This window comes from Astatotilapia calliptera, chromosome 17, assembly GCF_900246225.1.
Source record: "Astatotilapia calliptera chromosome 17, fAstCal1.2, whole genome shotgun sequence".
Taxonomy (NCBI): domain Eukaryota; kingdom Metazoa; phylum Chordata; class Actinopteri; order Cichliformes; family Cichlidae; genus Astatotilapia; species Astatotilapia calliptera.
The window spans coordinates 202,933-210,201 of NC_039318.1; the positions used below are offsets into that span (position 1 = coordinate 202,933).

The 7,269-nt window shown below is 39.0% G+C and overlaps 1 long non-coding RNA gene across 1 annotated transcript; it reads right to left on the reverse strand.

The window, feature by feature from the left end:
- Positions 1-4,471: 4,471 nt before the first annotated feature.
- Positions 4,472-6,373, reverse strand: LOC113009353 (uncharacterized). The gene is made up of 3 exons (XR_003270161.1): positions 6,241-6,373; positions 5,011-5,064; positions 4,472-4,574 (listed from the first exon to the last, which is right to left on the reverse strand). It is a non-coding gene; the product is annotated as an uncharacterized LOC113009353 (long non-coding RNA).
- Between the last annotated feature and the right edge of the window lie 896 nt (positions 6,374-7,269).

The following is a 7,269-nucleotide window of genomic DNA, read 5'->3' on the forward strand; positions in this document are numbered from 1 at the left end:
TAGTTAAACTTAAAACTTTTAAAAACATCACTAAAAAATTGTTGTGTAATCTGTTACACAACAATTTTTGAGTTCTGTGAACTTATTAGGTTTTACAGTGAAGTAATTTCGGCTACCTCTAAAACCTAAGTCTAATTCAGCTCCTTTCGGCGAACCCAACCTAATTTATCACGTTACTTTAAACCTTTGCGGCCGTTTTATATTTGTTTTTATTTACTTAAACATATTTTAATTTGTCACGAGATAATTTCAGCTACCTCTAAAACTGGTCGAAACACAGTTCCTTTTTTATCACATTTCTTTAAACCTTTGCGGCCGTCTTATATACCAAAATAGTATTTCTCACTCTCCGACGTCTCACTGGTGGTTCAGATCATCGGACTGAATCCCACTGCCGTGGACCAGATTATAACACCGGCCCAGACCCGAATTTAACGTCCTGGGGCTCTCTCCTCGTCCAAGAGGGCTGTGCACAGGCTTCGGTGCTGGCTCCCCACGGCGTCAGGAATCAGTGCTGGATCCTGGAACAGAGTCACAGATAACAGTTCTGATATTTTCTGATCCAGCTACGAAGGACCAAATAATGTGAAGAAATATATTCTAAAACACTTCTTCAGTAAAGACTCAGAGAAGAGAAACACACAGAACTTCTTGCTAGCAAGGGCAGCCTCCAGACTGAGAGACTCACACTGAGAAACTGCCCCGGTCTTTATTTATACTTCAGTGAGCGTTTGTTCCTTACATTGGAGTGTGTGTGTGTGTGTGTGTGTGTGTGTGTGTGTGTGTGTGTGTGTGTGTGGGGTCAGAGTGTGGCCCCATAAACGACTTCCCTTAACCTGCTGGTCTGGAAAATCCAACAGTTCATCTATATGTAAAGAAGCACTTAAACTAAAACTGACATAGCTACGTTAATCCTACCGTAAAACAATAAGACAAGGTACGACCTCTCTCATGCTCTTAGGATGTGGGGGTGAACACCCTAGAATGTTACAGACCTCCTAGGATGAGACATTCTTTCAATATGCCACCAACTATATACTTCTACACACAAATAATTACATGCAGCATTCTACCATATGCAAACTTATATCATTAAAAGATTATACTGACTACTAAGTACAATTTTCCTATTAACATACCCTGTGACAAAATGGAAATATTTTAATTTCCCTGTTAATGGACAACCTTTCTTCACACCACAAAAATGAACCGAGGAGGAATTTTCCTTTATGGTTTGGACATGTAGATCATAGTTCTCTTTTGTTCTTGGTGGAAAAGCTCCTGAACGAACTTCTTTTTGCTGAAAGTCCGAATGGTCTCCAAGGCAAAATCTACAGATGTAATGTCCAGAAAAGCTTTCTACGAGTCCACTAAGAGAATGAGCGCCAAGATTGTCAGCACAAACACAAAAAACAGTGCCCCTGATATATCTACCAAGCTGTGAACAAAAAATCCCGTCTCTCTCTAATGTTATGAGATCCTTTAAAAGTGGCTCGAGAACAGTTTCATAGCTAAAAGTTTTAACATCACTTGCCTTACACAGGAGAGCCAATTGAATTGATGTTAGCTGTGATCTCAGTTCAGTTGGTATATCAGCAAGTACCCAGTACACAGCTGTGACTTTGTGTTTTTTTTCTTGAAGTCCCAAGTGGATTACAAATTTCAAAGTCATCCACATAGAGAACAAGGGAAATAGTTAAGTCCTCAATAGCACAAAGTTGGTTTTGCTTGAAATATTGTCCATCGTGGAAAGAGGATAACTGTGAAGTGTTCAAATGTCTAGTTAATATACTGTTAACATCTTCTTTACTCAGTAACAGCTGCAAGGACTGAAGAATAGGCACATACTGAAAAGTGGAATTCTTTTCTGGATCCAAACAGTATTCTACTGGTTCAATAACACAGAAGTTTTCCTTGAAATATTTCTGTCTCTTATATCTTGAAGCAAAGGGACCATCAGGACTAAGGGCTGCACATAAAGGACTACAGTGACATATTTTTTCAGTCAATTCACTGACAAAAGACTCATCAATATTACAGTTATTCTTAATAAGAATATCACTTATCGACTTTGGAATATACTGAAGTGATAATGTGCAGATATAACTGAGCTGTTCCACCAAGTCATCCACACATTTACCAGAAACATTATAGATGCTTTCCAGTTTTAACAAGAGCACACCAATATTTTTCAAAATTTCATTTGTTGTTTCCCTTTCACAACCAAGTTCAATGGTGACATCCAAATCCTCGTGATCTTTCAATTCCAGTGCTGGTAAGAAGATTTCATTAGATGTACTGACAGTTTGCTTTGAAATCAAGCTAGTTTTAAAGTGCTTCCATGAACAAAATCTGTGCTTTCGACTTCTGTGAGTCGCATAAGTCCCACAAATGTTTGTCTTAAACTCTCAACCATCAAAAACACACTCTATGGTTTCATGGCTTTTCAAATGGGAATTTATATGTTGAAAATAGTCTTTTGTGTTTGGGTAAAAAGAGTCACAGATTTTACATCTAATAGTTGGAAGGACCTCACACTCTTCCGTTTCATGCAAACTGTGAGACCTAGACAAGTGTGAGCGTAAGGCACCCCATGTCTTAAAAGATCAAGGACAATTCAAATGAAGACAGGGTATGGAATAGCCAGTGTTGGGACTAACGCGTTATTAAGTAACGCGTTACAGTAACTACGTTATTATTGTGGTAACGAGCACGGTAACTAGTTATTATGCCAAAATGAGGAACGCGTTAGTCGTTACTGGGATTTAGATAGGGTCGTTACTCGTTACTTCGTGTGGTGGCTATCGCGGAGCTTCCACAGATTCAGTAACATTAGCAAGTGGTGGAGGCCAGCAGGTGGAGGAGGGAAAGGGGCGCAGAAGGAAAAGAGACCCGAGGCAGCCGCCGGTCCAAGTGTGAACTGAACTTCAGGTAAGAAGTTATGACCTGCAGTCTCTCTGGGTCAGATATAAACCAAGTTTAGGTGGAGTTTATTTTCATTATTCTGACTTTTTCCGTACTGCGTGCTAGCTAGCATGACGGAGTTTCTATACAGCTGGGTGGGTGCTATGATGTTACTGATGTTGAACTTTATTTTGTTCATAAGTTATTAGAGTTGCCAACCGTCCTGTCTGGTATTCAGAGAAAATATTACGCGTTTCTTATTGAGCTGAAAAGGAACAGTTTGTCCTGTAATTCAGCTACAATGAAAAAGACACAAAGCTGGAGTTATTCTGTGTCTTTGCTGCACAGCTGCCTCTTCTTCTCTCATTCTCCCCCCCTCCCTCTCCCGTTTCTACTTCAATCATGAAACTGATCAATGATCAGCTGATCGTCTTTTCTCTCTTGTTTGTTTATCGTCCACTTTGTGCCAGAAAGAGGAAACCAGCGGATGTCGCGCTAAACAACAGCAGCACGTTAAAGCTTGATCAGCTGTTGTTAGAATTTATTTAATATTAATTTCTACTATCAGCTGATGTTTGCTGGAGCCACAGCTGTAAAGCTGCTGGTCATGATGTCGGTTTGGTTATCTGGTGAGAGGGAAACATGAAGATGAAACCAGGAGATGTCCTTACTGAATCATCAGAGCTGAACAGGTGATGGAGAAACAGGTTTACCTTTTAGGTGACATGAATGAGTTGAAGTTATGAGCTGTTTCTGAGAGACAAATAACACCAGGATCCTTTTCTAAGTAGCTGACAGCTGGTAACTGTGCAGGGGCGGGTCTAGCAAAGTGTTGCCAGGGGGGCAGGTAGGGCATTAACAGGGAAAGGGGGGCACAAAGAAATACTTTTCTTTCTTATTCTCATTTAAAATGTCTCGCTTTTAAAAAATAATTATCTGAATCTTACAACAAACGATTGATAGATTGATGCATATATACCATCAGAACAGTGAACATCACTGTCACAACAGTGTTTATTTTCATTCAAAGGCTTTATGATTTTTCCTATAATGGTGGGCCAGTCTCTAGTCAAAATACCCGGGCCAATTTTCTGTCCCAGTCCAGCCCTGTATGCAGCTCATCTGCAGTCTGGTGTTACCTACATCTTCCTGTTCAGAAGGCAGAATTTCTGAGTTCTGAGTACAATCGAAAGCACCACGACTGCAGTTTTTGTGTTGGATGTAAAAGGCGCACATGACGCTGTGACGTAGGCTAGAATCATGGCAGCAGTCAATGACGGTCCAGGCGTGGGATTTCTCTCGTGGAAATATGCACATTATCTTTTCCTTTCTATTGGTAGGTGGCACAGTGCACTGTGGCAAGTAAGCAAGCTAGAAGACTGGCAAAGTTATGGAAGAAACACATTAACAAGAGAATTCTGAGTAAAACCAAAGTTACTTTCCCTAGTAACTAGTTACTTTGAAAGTAACGAGTAACTTGAAGTAACTGAGTTACTTTTGAGAGAAGTAACTAGTAATGTAACTAAGTTACTATTTTAAAGTAACTTACCCAACACTGGGAATAGCCATGACCAAATGTACCATGTTTCACTCGATAATGTTTGAGTAGTGACACTTTTGATGACTCCTCATGTTTGCAAAGTTTACACTGCCATCTCATCACCTGTGACCTAAAAAATTGTGAGAAAATATGTCTCACAGTATGAAGATGACAGAATGGTGTATAACCATATTTACACAGTTTTTGTATGATTAACTGATTGAATAACCAATACTCACTACCAATTCAGGTGGAGGATACAACTTACAAATAAGTCAACATGGAACAAAGTACAATACTTAACCACATTGAAATAATCTGAATCACATCACCATGCTGTATAAATAAAAAGATTGTATGGTGACACTGGATGACAGACCATGAACTCATCAATATATTTACCGAAAAATTCTCAAAATTTAGATTTGGCATTTGTATGACTAAAATAACCCACCACAAAACCAGTATAAATATTTAGGTGGTATCACCATCCACTACTCAGCTTGTATAAAACAATATCATATCATTCCAAAATTTAACACATCAAGTCCTCTGTGTAAAATTACCTGCTTTACTTTGTAGTTGATGCAGATTTTTTTCTCCTGGTGGTGAAGATGGTGCTGAAAAAATACAAATCAAAACTTTATCATTACAAAACATGTCACTGAGTAATCTGCCACAACATCTCTTATAATAAATTTTAGCTTGGATTGAAATAAACATTTATTTATGTAAATTGGGAGTAACTAGGCAAGGCAAGGCAAATTTATTTGTATAGCACAATTCAACAACAAGGTGATTCAAAGTGCTTCACAGAGACATTAGAAACAAAGACAAATAAAAAGCACGATTTAAAATTGATTAAAGCAAGCAAAAAAACAAACTAACAAACAAACAAAACAGTATATAAAATCAAAATAGATAAAATCAGTAGTTAAATGTAAGTTTTGAAATTTAAGCTTAAAAGTGTGGATTTGGTGCTTTATTCAAATGCAGCTGAGAATAGGTGAGTCTTCAACCTGGATTTAAATAAACTGAGTGTTTCTGGAACTATACTATACTAACTAACTATATATTAACTATACTGGAAATGATGGTACTTTTGGCTTGACCCAAAGGACCAAAGCTTTTTTTTTTTCATTATTTTCTGGGATCTGAAAGGAAGTAGGGCCCCGAGTCTAAATTTAGACTAAAGGCCCCATAGTACTTTGGACCGGCCCTGGATGAGGTAATCTGCTGACCCGGGCGGTCCTCTCAGCGTTCTCTCAAAAACTGGCTCTGTTCGGGACAAAGCTGAAAGCAGCGTCTTATATGCTCTGAAAGACCCCACATAGAACAAGAAAGCTAAGCAGCATGGTTGCTGCTATGAACTGTTCCGCGGGCAGGTCTTCTTAGTTACCAAAGCCATTGATGACGTCTGTTCATCTCCTGACAGAGTGAGTCAGGCCGCGTGACTACCGCAGCTCCCGCACCGCGACTCAACAGGGCCATTTTCTAGAAATGTCTGAGCACACCTGCTTTCACGTGGTTCCTAAAATGCCCCCGATTAAACGGTCAGGTCGCTGGTACCGGGACATTCCGGTCAAATTACCCGGAACGCAGATAGCGACTCAGAACGTAAAAGGATAAAAGGGCGCGGTTTCTCGCCGCCTTGACTGGAAGACGGGTTGAAAACTTAAATTAACGTGCACAAACACGCTGCGAAAAGTGAGCCACCATGACAAACGCTTTCTTCAGAACATGTTATAAAAGAACGGTGTGGATAAAGACAGCTAATGTAAGAATTGGTCACTTACCTGAAAACGTTACCAAGTCTGCAGTGGATGTGTGTCTGTCTCGTTCAACGTGCAGAAAATCTCCCATGAGGCCATGCTCCTCGCGCGCGGTACATGCCAAAGGTCATTAGTCTTACTCGAAGTTTTAAGTTAGTATTGGGGGACAAAATTATATTGATTTTGAACCATTAATAATTAAAGTTAAAGACAATGATAAGTATGAATACCAGTGTCTCAGTTATTATGAGTACTTTCTATGAGATATATTGAGTAGATTTAAATAATGCACCCTGTGTTTCAAATACAGAATTTTTTCTTTTAAATAAACTTGAACAAAAGAGCTCAGTTCAACTCAAAAACTGGTGTTGAAAATTTAAGCATTCTTTTCAGTATTTTCAACTCAAGATAACACTTTTGTGATTTTCAAAGATTTAATCAAGGTCATCTAACTTAGAATTATAATGATATTTACTAAGCCCCTGAATAATTTTTTAGGGTGTATAGACAATATAGTCTATCTTGTCTTACTTCTCTCACCCCAACCAATCACAGCAGATGGCCCCGCCCCTCCCTGAGCCTGGTTCTGCTGGAGGTTTCTTCCTGTTAAAAGGGAGTTTTTCCTCCCCACTGTCACCAAAGTGCTTGCTCATAGGGGGTCATATAATTGTTGGGTTTTTCTCTGCATGTATTATTGTAGGGTCTACTGTACAATATAAAGTGCCTTGAGGTGACTGTTGTTGTGATTAGGCGCTATATAAAATAAAATTGAATTGAAAGTTACTCAGGACAGAAACAAAGATGGATGTACTTGAAAAGCTTTTTGGGCTGCTCAGAATTTCAGAAGCAGAATGCAGAACTGGAGCTAACAGAACTTTCTGAAGTGGTAAACTCCTATAAGGAAGAGTTTCAAATGAATCTCTAACCATGAGATAAACGAGTCTGCTTATTTGATCTTTAAGTCTTACAAACTGGTTTTAGAGTGCATTCTCAAACATAGCAGTAGCTTTATCTATCGATCTAGGTTTTTAAACTATAAAACCTTTTGAAAGT